The 14,508-nt window shown below is 40.9% G+C and overlaps 1 pseudogene; it reads right to left on the bottom strand.

Moving 5' to 3' along the window:
• Positions 1 to 3,474: 3,474 nt before the first annotated feature.
• On the bottom strand, positions 3,475 to 14,167 carry LOC120860399 (annotated as a pseudogene).
• Between the last annotated feature and the right edge of the window lie 341 nt (positions 14,168 to 14,508).

The raw sequence follows: 14,508 nt of genomic DNA on the forward strand, positions 1-14,508 counted from the left end.
AGAATGAAATTAGAAGACTTCCTAACACCATAGACACACAACAAAAACTCAAAATGGATTAAAGACCTAAATGTGAGACTAGAAACTATAAAGCTCTTGGAGGAAAACATAGGCATAACTCTCTTTGACATAAATTGTAGCAAGATCCTCTATGACCCACCTTCCAGAGTAAAGGAAATAAAAACAAAAATAAACAAATGAGACCTAATCAAATTCAAAAGTCCTTGTACAGCAAAGGAAACCATAAACAAGATGATAAGACAAACTTCAGAATGGGAGACAATAATGCAAGTGAAGCAACTGACAGAAGATTAATCTCTAAAATATATAAGCAGCTCATGCAACTCAATATCAAAAGCCATTTTAACTTTAAAAAAAAAAAAAAAATGACTGGCTACTCCCACATAGCCTACTTGGCTCACTCAGGAAGGCTTTCAGAAGCTATAAAATAATTTGATTACAAACTAGAGGATTTAAAAGAACAAGGAGTAATATTTTTTAACATAAATTCTGAGAGCAAGGACAGGACAGTATGCTCAAACATGCCAAGTTTGATTACTTTCACCTTAGCATCCTGCTAAGATATACTCTAAATCCTGATGTGGTAAAATACATTGAAATGGTTACATTCAAACAGAAAACTGCACACATTCCATGAGGATTACCTAGAGCTCTGAATAAGACTTTTGAATTATTTCAAAAGTTGCATTCAAGTATTTTTGGAAGTGAGAAAATCTTTTGTAGCAATAGTTAATATTTTAGCCTGCCCTAAAACATTAGGATATTATAAACAACAGAGATTCTGAAAGACTATGGTTTAAAACTTAAGCTATAGGGACTTCCCTGGTGGTTCCAGTGGTTAGGAATTGCCTTGCAATGCTAGAAACATAGATTCGATCTCTTGTCCAGGAAGATCTCACATGCCATGGGGTACGTAAGCTCATGTGCCACAACTACTGGGCCTGTGCTCTAGAGCCCACAAGCCGCAACTACTGAGCCCAGGCACTGAGGCTATTGAAGTGCATGCCTACAGCCTGTGCTCTGCAACAAGAGAAGCCACCACAATGAGAAGAGCAGCCCTTACTCACCACTAGAGAGTAATCCCCACTCAACACAGCTTCAGAAGTCTGCACCCAGCAACCAAGAACTACCACAGTCAATTAAAAAAAAACAAAATGAAAACACTTAAGCTATAGAGTATAAGTGTCCCCAGAGTGCTGTCACAGGTCATGATGTCCAAGGTAAAATTGTATTTTAAATAAAAGTCAAGATAGCTAGTAACCTGTGCTTGATATATAGTCAGTATTCATATATCACTGAATTGGTCATTAGAGCTCCAGGGATCAATTGCCTATCAGCAGGGGGAAACAGGAGCTATGTCTACTGTTTCCTGAGGACCATTACTGTTTTTAACATGGGGCATGGACAGCATTTATGGTTCAAGTCCTTCTTATTGAACACAATTTAGAATTCCTGTAATCATGACCCAAGCCTGTGACATACAAGTCCAGGAGCAACTAAACCCAGTGGCAAACTATGCATATGCCTCACGTCCAACATCCGTCTGCAAACTTCTGTGAATTTTCAAAACCTTCAGAAGGTTACTAAGAAGATGGATTTCTGCCTCAGCTGCCTGCTGCCAACATTAGTATCAGTCTATCATACCAAAGGAAAGGTACCCTGATAGGCAGAAAGAAGGAAGAGAGAAAATCTCCCAGAAGAAAGTAAATTTTCCAGGAGTGAAGGAACCACAAAAGACTGAGAAATGATGCCTGACATAAGAGCTTACACTCTTCCCTCATTTGGGATGAGAAGAAAGCTTGGCGGAGCTGATGCTGGAAGCGTTCACTAAGGGTTGCTCTTGGTCATGAGCGTCATGTGGTCTAGGACGAGCATCAGTCTGCCCCCACCGCTTCCAGGAGAGCCCAGCAACTCTGTGTCACCACACCTGAGTCAGCTCCTTTGCATGCTTACCCAGACACAGACACAATTTGGGGATGGAAGAGGACTAGCAGAATTCCTGATCCAGTCCCACCCCAAAGGAATTACTTTCTTCATCCATGTCTTGGGAAGGGGCTTCCTTCTGGAGACTCACTGAACAGCTGCTCCAAGATCAGATCAATCAGGGAGTCCCTGGCAGTGGCTGACTGCAGGAAGTCCTTGTCAGAAGTGGGGCTGAAGAGCAAGAGCAAAGGGTCAGAGTCACCTCTAGTTCCTGCAGACAGGCTTATGCTCTTTCTTCGAGCCTCAAGTTCAGTTCAGTCCCTCAGTCATGTCTGACTCTTTGTGACACCATGGACTGCAGCATGCCAGGCTCCCTGTCCATCACCAACTCCTGGAACTTGCTCAAATTCATGTTCATTGAGTTGGTGATGCCATCCAATCATCTTATCCTCTGTCATCCCATTCTTCCCCTGCCTTCAACCTTTCCCAGCATCAAGATCTTTTCAAATGAGTCAGTTCTTTGCATCAAGTGGCCAAACTATTGGAGTTTCAGCTTCAGCATCAGTCCTTCCAATAAATATTCAGGACTGATTTCATTTAGGACTGGTTGGATCTCCTTGCTGTCCAAAGGACTCTCAAGAGTCTTCTCCAACACCACAGTTCAAAAGCATCAATTTTTCAGTGCTCAGCTTTCTTTATAGTCCAACTCTCACATCCATACATGACTACTGGAAAAACCACAGCTAGTTTTTGACTAGACAGAGCTTTGTCGCCAAAGTAATGTCTCTGCTTTTCATTATGCTGTCTAGTTTCGTCATAGTATTTCTTCGAAGGAGTAAGGGTCTTTTGATTTCATGGCTACAATCACCATCTGCAATGATTTAGAAGCCCCCCAAAATAAAGTCTCTCACTGTTTCCATTGTTTCCCCATCTATTTGCCATGAAGTGATGGGAACAGATGCCATGATCTTAGTTTTCTGAATGCTGAGTTTTAAGCCTACTTTTTCACTCTCCTCTTTCACTTTCAAATAGAGGCTCTTTAGTTCCTCTTCACTTTCTGCCATAAAGGTGGTGTCATCTGCATATATGAGATTACTGATATTTTCCCAGCAATCTGGATTTCAGCTTGTGCTTCATCAAACCTAGCATTTTGCATGATGTACTCTGCATATAAGTTAAATAAGCAAGGTGACAATATACAGCCTTGACACACTCCTTTCCCAATCTGGAACCAGTCTGTTGTTCTACATCCAGTTATAACTGTTGCTTCTTAACCTGTATACAGGTTTCTCAGGAGGCAGGTAAGGTGGTCTGGTATTCCCATCTCTTTAAGTATTGTCCCCAGTTTCCACAGTTCCTCAGTTTTCTCTGAGCCTCTTTCTCCTTCTAAAATTTCTTCAGCATCTCTTTGACACTCAAAGCCCCAGAATGCTTCCTTTTCTTCTTCTCCTTACTGGCATTGAGGGCTGTGAAACTGGCTTTGGAAACTTGGATTTTTCCGAGTGCTTCTCCTTGTCATGTCTCATCTTTTTACTTCTTTATCTTCTCACCACCTTCTTTGAGCTTCTGCTTCTTTTCTTTAATGAAGTCATCTTCAGATTCTAATGCTTGTCTAAACCGCAGCTCTCTCAAGTTTATGTAAAATCCTCCATGCTTTGTAGTCAAAGATACAGGAAAAAGCTCATCATACGCCTCAGAGTTATCGATGAAAGAATTGGATTCATCATAACCGTAACCCATATCAATCATGCCCTGTATAAGCTCTTTTCTATATTTCTTTCCACCATATTTTTCTTCAAATTTCAAGGCAAGGGTTTCCATGTTATACCATTTCTTTTTATCATCATTGAAAGGATCCGAGAGCTCTTTCTTCTTGTCTGAGGGATGAAGGCCCTTCACCTCCCCTCATAGGTTCTTCACCAGCTCTGGGTAACAGAACTCTGGGCAGCACTTGTGATTCAGCTCAGAGAGCCAAGTGTGACCCCAACAGCTGCCGCAGATGGCTCAGAATCCTTACTCCCTTCTGCTCCCCAACCTGTTATTTCTGAGATTTCTTTAAAAATGCAGGGTTCAAAGAATCTAGGAGAGAAGTGAGCTGGACCTTATGACTGATTTTGAGATAAGCAGACTCTAATTGAAGGGTAGAAGCTAACAGCAGAAGATTGAAATCTTCTCCAAGTCAAAGTACAGCTGTAAAGTTTATGTGAGAGCAAGTATAAGATATGACTTGCTAAGAATCACGTTTATATTCACCATGAAATCACAAATACGATCAGCTTTATGTTGTGAACTTGGCATTTTCTTATAAGAGAACTCACTGTTTATAGTCTCCCAGTTTCATATATACCATTCCTCTCTGCTTTTCAGCTTTTGCTAAAAAACCCTAAATCTTATTACCTTTAAGTCTATCTATCTCAGATCATTTCTTATCCATTATCACCACTTCTCCATCAAAACTGGATATATGCCACATTCACTTAGGAAGTATCATTAAGTCACTTCTTTCTAAGAGGGCTAAAAGTTTAACAATTATAGATACATATAAATAATTTATGCTACTGGATTAATGGGATAGGACTAGATTCTTAAACCTTTATTCTCTATGAAATAATATTTCCACCCTAAAATTATGCTACATAGTTGGCCATCATTTGCCCATGTGCAAAATTAGTCCTGATTAAAACAATAAAAGCAGTCCTAAGCAAATGAGATAATCCACATTCTGCAACTGCAACAATTCCCCAATCATTCATTAATCAAAATACGTATCTTTTTAAATAATATAAGGAATTGCATTAGATGACTGCAAAGGTAATTGAGAGTCAAATTTCTTCTATAGGAAGATTTCATTCTTTTGCAGGGGTATAGACAGCACCCATTTTGGCTATGCTTACCTCGTTGCCACACCAGTCAGAAGATGAATGATTGTATGTCCTTGTGTGGGCATACTACAGTTCAGTGTGGAGATGTTTAAAATCACTTTACTTTTCAATTCTATATACTATGAAATGATTTTCTGGGGTAATTATGGGTGACCCTCTGGAGTCCAACTATGAATAGGGAAAGAAACAAAAGTAACGAAGAGAAGAAATCTCTTCTTTTTAAATTAGTTTATTTTAACTGGAGGCTAATTACTTTACAATCTTGTAGTGGTTTTTGCCATACATTGACATGAATCAGCGATGGGTTGTACATGTGTCCCCCATCCTGGACCCCCCTCCCACCTCCCTCCCCATCCCATCCCTCTGGGTCATCCCAGTGCACCAGCCCCAAGCACTCTGTCTCATGCATTGAACCTGGAGTGCTGATCTATTTCACATATGATAATATACATGTTTCAATGCTATTCTCTCAAATCATCCCACCCTCGCCTTCTCCCACAGAGTCCAAAAGTCCATTCTTTACATCTGTGTCTGTTTTGCTGTCTCTCATTTAGGGTCATCGTTACCATCTTCCTAAATTTCGTATATATGCCTTAATATACTGTACTGGTGTTTTCTTTCTGACTTACTTCACTCTGTATAATAGGCTCCAGTTTCATCCACATCATTAAAACTTATTCAAATGGATTCTTTTTAATAGCTGAGCAATATTCCATTGTGTATATGTACCACAGCTTTCTTATCCATTCATCTGCTGATGGACATCTAGGTTGCTTCCATGTCCTGGCTATCATAAACAGTGCTGCGATGGACATTGGGGTACACATGTCTCTCTCAGTTCTGGTTTCCTCGGTGTGTATGCTCAGCAGTGGGATTGCTGGGTCATATGGCAGCTCTATTTCCAGTTTTTTAATGAATCTCCACATGGTTCTCCATGGTGGCTATACTAGTTTGCATTCCCACCAACAATGTAAGAGGGTTCCCTTTTCTCCACACCCTGTCCAGCATTTATTGTTTGTAGACTTTTGGATCGCAGCCATTCTGACCAGCGTGAGATGGCACCTCATTGTGATTTTGATTTGCATTTCTCTGATAATGAGAGATGTTGAGCATCTTTTCATGTGTTTGTTAGCCATCTGTATGTCTTTTTGCAGAAATTTCTGTTTAGTTCTTTGGCCCATTTTTGATCGGGTCATTTATTTTTCTGGAATTGAGCTGCATGAGCTCCTTGTATATTTTTGAGATTAATTATTTGTCAGTTGCTTCATTTGCTATTATTTTCCTCTGTTCTGAAGGCTGTCTTTTCACCTTGCTTATAGTTTCCTTCATTGTGCAAAAGCTTTTAAGTTTAATTATGTCCCATTTGTTTATTTTTGCTTTTATTTCCACTACTTTGGGAGGTGGGTCATGCTGTGATTTATGTCAGAGCATGTTTTGCCTATGTTTTCCTTTAGGAATTTTATAGTTTCTGGTCTTACATTTAGATCTTTAATCCATTTTGAGTTTATTTTTGTGTATGGTGTTAGAAAGTGTTCTAGTTTCATTCTTTTACAAGTGGTTGACCAGTTTTCCCAGCACCACTTGTTAAAGAAATTGTCTTTTCTCCAATCCCTGCTTCCTTTGTCAAAGATAAGGTGTCCATAGGTACATGGATTTATCTGTTATTTAAGTGGTGAGGCGAAAGTTTCCCAAAGGACAGAAAGACAACATAGAAATAATGAGAGGCAAGGATTCAACGATCATCAACAGTATGAAAAAATTTTTATGAGAAAGCAAAAAACAATGGGCATGTTTAGCTATGCAGAGAAGTTTGATATATATTAATTAACTGTCTTATCATTGAAAAATTTTGTACTAAGTTTGTTTATCAAGTTCTGTGCCAGAGTTGTTCATATCCTATGCCTAGGTCCAGTTTTAGGGTAGCTATATGACCCAAAAATCTTTATGCTAGTCTCTGAGACTCTGCTCAAAATCTTTCATTAGAAGGAAACATTGGCAGAGATCTACTTTGAATAAATTACTCATCAATATAGTTGAAAGAAGTCCTTAAGTATTATTTTCATCATTAAGATATAAAAATACCTCTCTTACAATGTCATATGTTTATATTTCATTACAACTTATCGTTCTGCTTCTTTTAATAATTGTTTTCATGTAAAAAGTGTTTTTGAAAGAGTCCTTTAAAGAACAGCCTGTATCACTAGAAGTTATAACTAAATTCCTTTTATTTGTTATAAACATCAGAACTAGTTGGATGTTTGAAACATTATGAGCATCACGAACATCCAAGTAGTTTGAATTTTGGCAGAGAGGTACATTCTGGTTAGACAGAATGTTTACTGCATGTCTGTGAACACAAGGTTGCTAGAAAATCTTCCCACCAAACCCATACCCTGCCCAAAAGATTTACAATTCCTTCTCTTTTGACATTCTGGCAGAGTCAGCAGCTAATCAGGTTTAAATAATACTTTTTAATAAAGTTACTCCTCAGTGGTTGAGAATTCAGATATACAGGTATGTCCTTGAATATAAATTTGACTTTAATTAAAGGGCCCAACCTAGTATATTTTGGTTACACATCAGTTTCATAAGTAATACTATTTTTTGAAAATGTTCAGAACAAGTTTATAATGGTTTGTTAAATTCCTGTGGTAAGTCCCCCACAGCTTACCTCCATATGGAGAAGAGATATGCCTTTCATTCAATGAGAATAACTGATTTAGCCCCTAAATGTTCACAATCACAGGCTAAATCCCATTTTTAATATGACTAAGAATATTCCCAGCCCCAGAGTCTATCAGGATATGTAACTCTGAACCACTACTGTCCAGATATAACATCAGCATAGAAATATTTTCCAGATCTAATAGTCTATGGAAATTGTTAGTCGCAGTTGCTTGTGATTATTTGTGAGACACTGTTGAAATAGAAAATTACAAGTCTTAAATACTTTGAATCAATCTTGGTTAAAATGAAAAGAAGCCACAAATGACAATGGTATCATGATGTCTTAAAAAACTTAAGAGTAAAACTGTTGTCATAAAGTACTTTACCCGTCATTACTGAAAAGTGAGGGAGAAAATGGGAGAATATTTTCACTCCAGTGTCCACAAGAACATTAACTAGCTGGTGCAAAAGTAATCTTTTTTAATAATAGTTTTTTAAAATTTACATAAAAATTGAAAAGACAGTACAGTGAGTTCTCCTATACCCTCACATGCCCAGTTTCCCTTATTATTGATGTTATATTACTATGGTACCTATGTCACAACTAAGAAGCCAACATTGGTACATTACTTTTAACTGAACTCCTCATTTTATTCACATTTGATCTTAGCCAGAAGTCTGAGAAGTACTCCATATTTTATTTAGGGTTCACTAATTTTTTCCTATGTCTTTTATGTTCCAGAATCCCTTCCAGAACATTATATTTAGTCATCACGTCCTCTTCGCCTTCTCTGCTTTACGACAGAGTCTCAGTCTTTGCCTATTTTTGATGATTTTGTTTTAAAGAGTGCTCTTCAGCTATTTTGTCTCTTGCCTGATGCTTTTCTCATTGTTAAATGAGATTGTGCTTTTGTGGGAGGATGGTCACAGAGAGGCACTTCCATTCTCATGACACCACACTGTGTTGGGGTTACATGAATTATTATTTGGGTGAGGTTGACCTTCATCACCTGACTGAGGCAGTGTTTACCAGAATTCTTAATTGCCAAGGAGAAAAATAACATTTTATATATTCATTTTTTACTACTACCTTTTAAATTTTCTTTCATCATTCATGTTTGTTTAGAACATTACAGTAGGCATGAAGGAAAAAATAACTGCATTTTTAAACTCAATCTGTCTGAAGTATATTAGAATATATGAAACCATGCCATTATCTCTTACCAAAAAAAAAAAATAGCATTCAAATAGTAATTTGATATTAGGGTAAAAGATTAAGACCAAAGTCCAAGTAAGCCATCTATAAGGTTTAAGTGCGAGCCATGTTCCCTTCCATTGAGTTTACAGAAATGTTGGCATGATGTGTATGATTTGAAATGTCAAATCCTTGAAGGTTTCTGCATAAGGGTTTAAATAAAAACTAAAATGTTGGCATATATCAGTGATTGTCCAGTTTCTGTTTGATCTCAGAAACGTACAGTTTTTCTGGCCATCAGATACTTCTTTGTTGGGATTGCTCAGATGGTGCAGTGGTAAAGAACCCACCTGCCAATGAAGGAGACATAGGAGATATGGGTTCAATCCCTGAGTCAGGGAGATCCCCTAGAGTAGAAAATGGCAACCCACTCCAGTATTCTTGCTTGGAAAATTCCATGGACAGAGAAGCCTGTAAAGCTACAGTCCATGGGGTTGCAAAAAGTTGGACATGACTAAGCAACTAAACACACACACACAAACTTCCATGCTGATAATGGCTTTCTTCAGGGCACTAAGCGAAGGCTGCGGCAGCGGCGGGCCGGCGCACTAAGCGCGGCCAAGAGCTACCCCACGTCCGAAGTCAGGGACAGCGGCCCAGAGTTCCAGGCTGTGACGGCGCAGGAACGGCCAGGAGGAGCCACCCCGGGTCCGAGGTCAGGACGGCGGCCGGGAAGAGCTGCCCAGCGTCCAAGGCCAGTGGTGGCCGGGAGGAGACACCCCACGTCTGAGGTCAGGGGAGGCCAGGAGAAGCCACCTCACGCCTGAGGCCAGGGGCAGCAGCTGGGAGGAGCCACCCATGCCCGAGGCCAAGGCCAGCGGACCCGGAGGGGCAACCCAAGGAGCGGTGGCTGAGCAGGCACAGGAGGGCCTAGAGGAGCTATCCCACGTTGAAGGTCAGGAATGGCGGCAGTAAGGAGATACCTCTCGTCCAAGGTAAGTAGCAGCGGCTGTGCTTTGCTGGAGCAGCTGTGAAGAGATACACCATGCCAAGGCAAGAGAAACCCAAGTAAGATCGTAGGTGTTGCAAGAGGGCATCAGAGGGCAGACACACTGAAACCATAATCACAGAAAACTAGTCAATCTAATCACACTAGGACCATAGCCTTGTCTAACTCAGTGAAACCATGCCATGCCTGTGGGGCAACCCAAGATGGGTGGGTCATGGTGGAGAGAGCTGACAGAATGTGGTCCCCTGGAGAAGGGAATGGCAAGCCACTTCAGCATTCTTGCCTTGAGAACCCCATGAACAGTATGAAAAGGCACAATGATAGGATACCAAAAGAGGAACTCCCCAGGTCATTAGGTGCCCAATATGCTACTGGAGATCAGTGGAGAAATAACTCCAGAAAGAATGAAGGGATGGAGCCAAAGCAAAAACAATACCCAGTTGTGAATGTGACTGGTGATAGAAGCAAGATCTGATGCTGTAAAGAGCAATATTGCATAGGAACCTGGAATGTCAGGTCCCTGAATCAAGGCAAATTGGAAGTGGTCAAACAAGAGATGGCAAGGGTGAATGTAAACATTCTAGGAATCAGTGAACTAAAATGGACTGGAATGGGTGAATTTAACTCAGATGACCATTACATCTACTACTGTGGGCAGGAATCCCTCAGAAGAAATGGAGTAGCCATCATGGTCAACAAAAGAGTTTCAAATGCAGTACTTGGATGCAATCTCAAAAACGACAGAATGATCTCTGTTCGTCTCCAAGGCAAACCATTCAATATCACAGTTATCCAAGTCTATGCCCCAAACAGTAACGCTGAAGAAGCTGAAGTTGAACAGTTTTATGAAGACCTACAAGACCTTTTAGAACTAACACCCAGAAAAGATGTCCTTTTCATTCTAGGGGACTGGAATGCAAAAGTAGAAAGTCAAGAAACACCTGGAGTAACAGGCAGATTTGGCCTTGGAATGCAGAATGAAGCAGGGAAAGACTAGTAGAGTTTTGCCAAGAAAATGCACTGGTCATAGCAAACACCCTCTTCCAACAACACAAGAGAAGACTCTACACATGGACATCACCAGATGGTCAACACCAAAATCAGATTGATTATATTCTTTGCAGCCAAAGATGGAGAAGCTCTATACAGTCAACAAAAACAAGACCAGGAGCTGACTGTGGCTCACATCATGAACTCCTTATTACCAAATTCAGACTCAAATTGAAGAAAGTAGGGAAAACCACTAGACCATTCAGGTATGACCTAAATCAAATCCCTTATGATTATACAGTGGAAGTGAGAAATAGATTTAAGGGCCTAGATCTGATAGATAGAGTGCCTGATGAACTATGGAATGAGATTCATGACATTGTACAGGAGACAGGGGTCAAGACCATCCCCATGGAAAACAAATGCAAAAAAGCAAAATGGCTGTCTGGGGAGGCCTTACAAATAGCTGTGAAAAGAAGAGAGGCAAAAAGCAAAGGAGAAAAGGAAATATATTAGCATCTGAATGCAGAGTTCCAAAGAATAGCAAGAGATAAGAAAGCCTTCTTCAGCAATCAATGCAAAGAAATAGAGGAAAACAACAGACTGAGAAAGACTAGAGATCTCTTTAAGAAAATTAGAGATACCAAGGGAACATTTCACGCAAAGATGGGCTCGATAAAGAACAGAAATGGTATGAACCTAACAGAAGCAGAAAATATTAAGAAGAAGTGGCAAGAATACATGGAAGAACTGTACAAAACAGATCTTCACGACTCAGATAATCATGATAATGTAATCACTCATCTAGAGCCAGACATCTTGGAATGTGAAGTCAAGTGGGCCTTAGAAAGCATCACTATGAACAAAGCTAGTGGAGGGGATGGAATTCCAGTTGAGCTATTTCAAATCCTGAAAGATGATGCTGTGAAAGTGCTGCACTCAATATGCCAGCAAATTTGGAAAACTCAGCAGTGGCCACAAGACTGGAAAAGCTCAGTTTTCATTTCAATTCCAAAGAAAGGCAATGCAAAAGAATGCTCAAACTACTGCACAATTGCACTCATCTCACATGCTAGTAAAGTAATGCTCAAAATTCTCCAAGCCAGGCTTCAGCAATACATGAACTGTGAACTCCCTGATGTTCAAGCTGGTTTTAGAAAAGGCAGAGGAACCAGAGATCAAATTGCCAACATCCGCTGGATCATGGAAAAAGCAAGAGAGTTCCAGAAACACATCTCTTTCTACTTTATTGACTATGCCAAAGCCTTTGACTGTGTGGGTCACAATAAACTGTGGTAAATTCTGAAAGAGATGGGAATACCAGACCACCTAACCTGCCTCTTGAGAAATCTGTATGCAGGTCAGGAAGAAACAGTTAGAACTGGACAGGGAACAACAGACTAGTACCAAATAGGAAAAGGAGTACGTCAAGGCTGTATCCTGTCACCCTGCTTATTTAACTTATATGCAGAGTACATCATGAGAAGCGCTGGGCTGGAGGAAGCACAAGCTGGAATCAAGATTGCCGGGAGAAATATCAACAATCTCAGATATGCAGATGACACCACCCTTCTGGCAGAAAGTGAAGAGGAACTAGAAAGCCTCTTGATGAAAGTAAAACAGGAGAGTGAAAAAGTTGGCCTAAAGCTCAACATTCAGAAAACGAAGATCATGGCATCCAGTCCCATCATTTCATGGGAAATAGATGGGGAAACAGTGGAAACAGTGTCAGACTTTATTTTTCTGGGCTCCAAAATCACTGCAGATGGTGATGCTGCTATGAAATTAAAAGATGCTTACTCCTTGGAAGAAAAGTTATGACCAACCTAGATAGCATATTCAAAAGCAGAGACATTACTTTGCCGACTAAGGTCCGTCTAGTCAAGGCTACGGTGTTTTCCAGTGGTCATGTATGGATGTGAGAGTTGGACTGTGAAGAAGGCTGAGCACTAAAGAATTGATGCTTTTGAACTGTGGTGTTGGAGAAGACTCTTGAGAGTCCCTTGGACTGCAAGGAGATCCAACCAGTCCATTCTGAAGGAGATCAACCCTGGGATTTCTTTGGAAGGAATGATGCTGAAGCTGAAACTCCTGTACTTTGGCCACCTCATGCGAAGCGTTGACTCTGGAAAAGACTCTGATGCTAGGAGGGATTGGGGGCAGGAAAGGGGATGACAGAAGATGAGATGGCTGGATGGCATCACTGACTCGATGGACGTGATTCTGAATGAGCTCCGGGAGATGGTGATGGACAGGGAGGCCTGGCGTGCTGCGATTCATGGGGTCGCAAAGAGTCGGACACGACTGAGCGACTGAACTGAACTGAACTGAACTCAGCGCTCTCTCCCCCGAAGCTTTGTTCTCCAGGTCCACCTACAGTCTTCCTAACTTTAGCCGCATGGAGGCTGAGGGCATATAGAGGACAGTGCTTACTGCAGGGCTGGGTGATTTTCTGTCTGTACGGCAGGGCTCCCTCCCAGTTCTGCTTGTACAAGCAGATGGCATGGCTTGGCACATCATGTGCATCTTATACATGTTACTGTCCTCAAACACGCAGCTCTTTTCCTGGCTGAGTTCTCAGATCTCCAGCAGCTCACTGGGGAACTGGTGTAGTGCTTGGCCCTTTGTAAGTCAATACATTGCAAACATATCTGATCATGTGTCTGCCTCTGGGGGATAGGTGAACTTCCAGATTTCCACCTTGGCCTTATCCTTGTCTTTGTTGGTACATCCTTGCTCTTACAAGTAAAAAAAATAAGAATCTCTTAAACAGTCATTCATATCTCCTGTTGAGTATAGGACGTCAACGTAGCTGGTAAAAACCTCCTCTCCTGGGTGGATTTCTCTGACTTCTGCCAGGTTCCCTTTGCAGGTCACAATGACATTGGTGCAACATCAGCAAATATTGCTGATCCCAAATGAGAAAGTTCTTCATCTTCGATTGTAAATCCATGACAGTTAACCTGTATGAAGTGTACTACCAGCATATCATTTTTGGGGAACTGAAGGTGCTTGGAATGAAAGCGATACAGAGCATCAAGGTTCTTCTGAATCAAATCCTTCTTTTCATTATCTAATTCACCCAGATGTGACTCCAACTCCTTCATGGCTAACCATTTCTCTGAAGGTGTTCTTTCTGGGTGGATTTTATGTATAGCCAGAATTCTTGCAATTAACCTTCCAGTCTCTGAGGGATTCCAGTTTCCCCCCAAAACAATCCCAAGAGAACATTCCAGCTTGTGCATCAGCCAGTCATCTTTCTCACATGCTACCTTACAGTAAAATGTCCACTTGCATCTTCTGCATTTGGACAATCCTCCTTTCCCAGTGAAGCAGAACTCACAGTGGGTGCTCCACTCATTGACCATAAGCATGGAGGCATAGGTCTGCAGGAGAGGAGCAAGTCCCTACTTGGAAGCAACGTAGGGCCTTGCCCTGGCTGCAGAAGTGCTCCAGACCACTGTTGGCCTGGGCCCTCATTCCAGCATCTCAGTTTGTGCAGAGGAGCTGCAACTACAGCTCCCCAATAACATCTTGTTTTAAATGTTAATCTATATATGTGCTGTCTAGCAGATATTTGTCAGCAAATATTTTTAGCTGTCTCATTCTTTGAACCTCTTTCCTATAATAAATTTCTCATCCTTGTAAGTTCTTGCTTTGCTGGAGCACAAGGATAAAATGTACAACTCTTTCAGTAAAATGTGGCTTCTTCTTCTCTGGTGGCTCAGATGGAAAAGAATCCACCTACAATGCAAGAGACTGGGGTTGAAGCCCTGGGTTGGGAAGATCCCCTGGAGAAGAAAATGGCTACCCATTCCAGT

The sequence above is a fragment of the Oryx dammah genome, unplaced genomic scaffold, assembly GCF_014754425.2.
Source record: "Oryx dammah isolate SB20612 unplaced genomic scaffold, SCBI_Odam_1.1 HiC_scaffold_11072, whole genome shotgun sequence".
Classification (NCBI taxonomy): Eukaryota; Metazoa; Chordata; class Mammalia; order Artiodactyla; family Bovidae; genus Oryx; species Oryx dammah.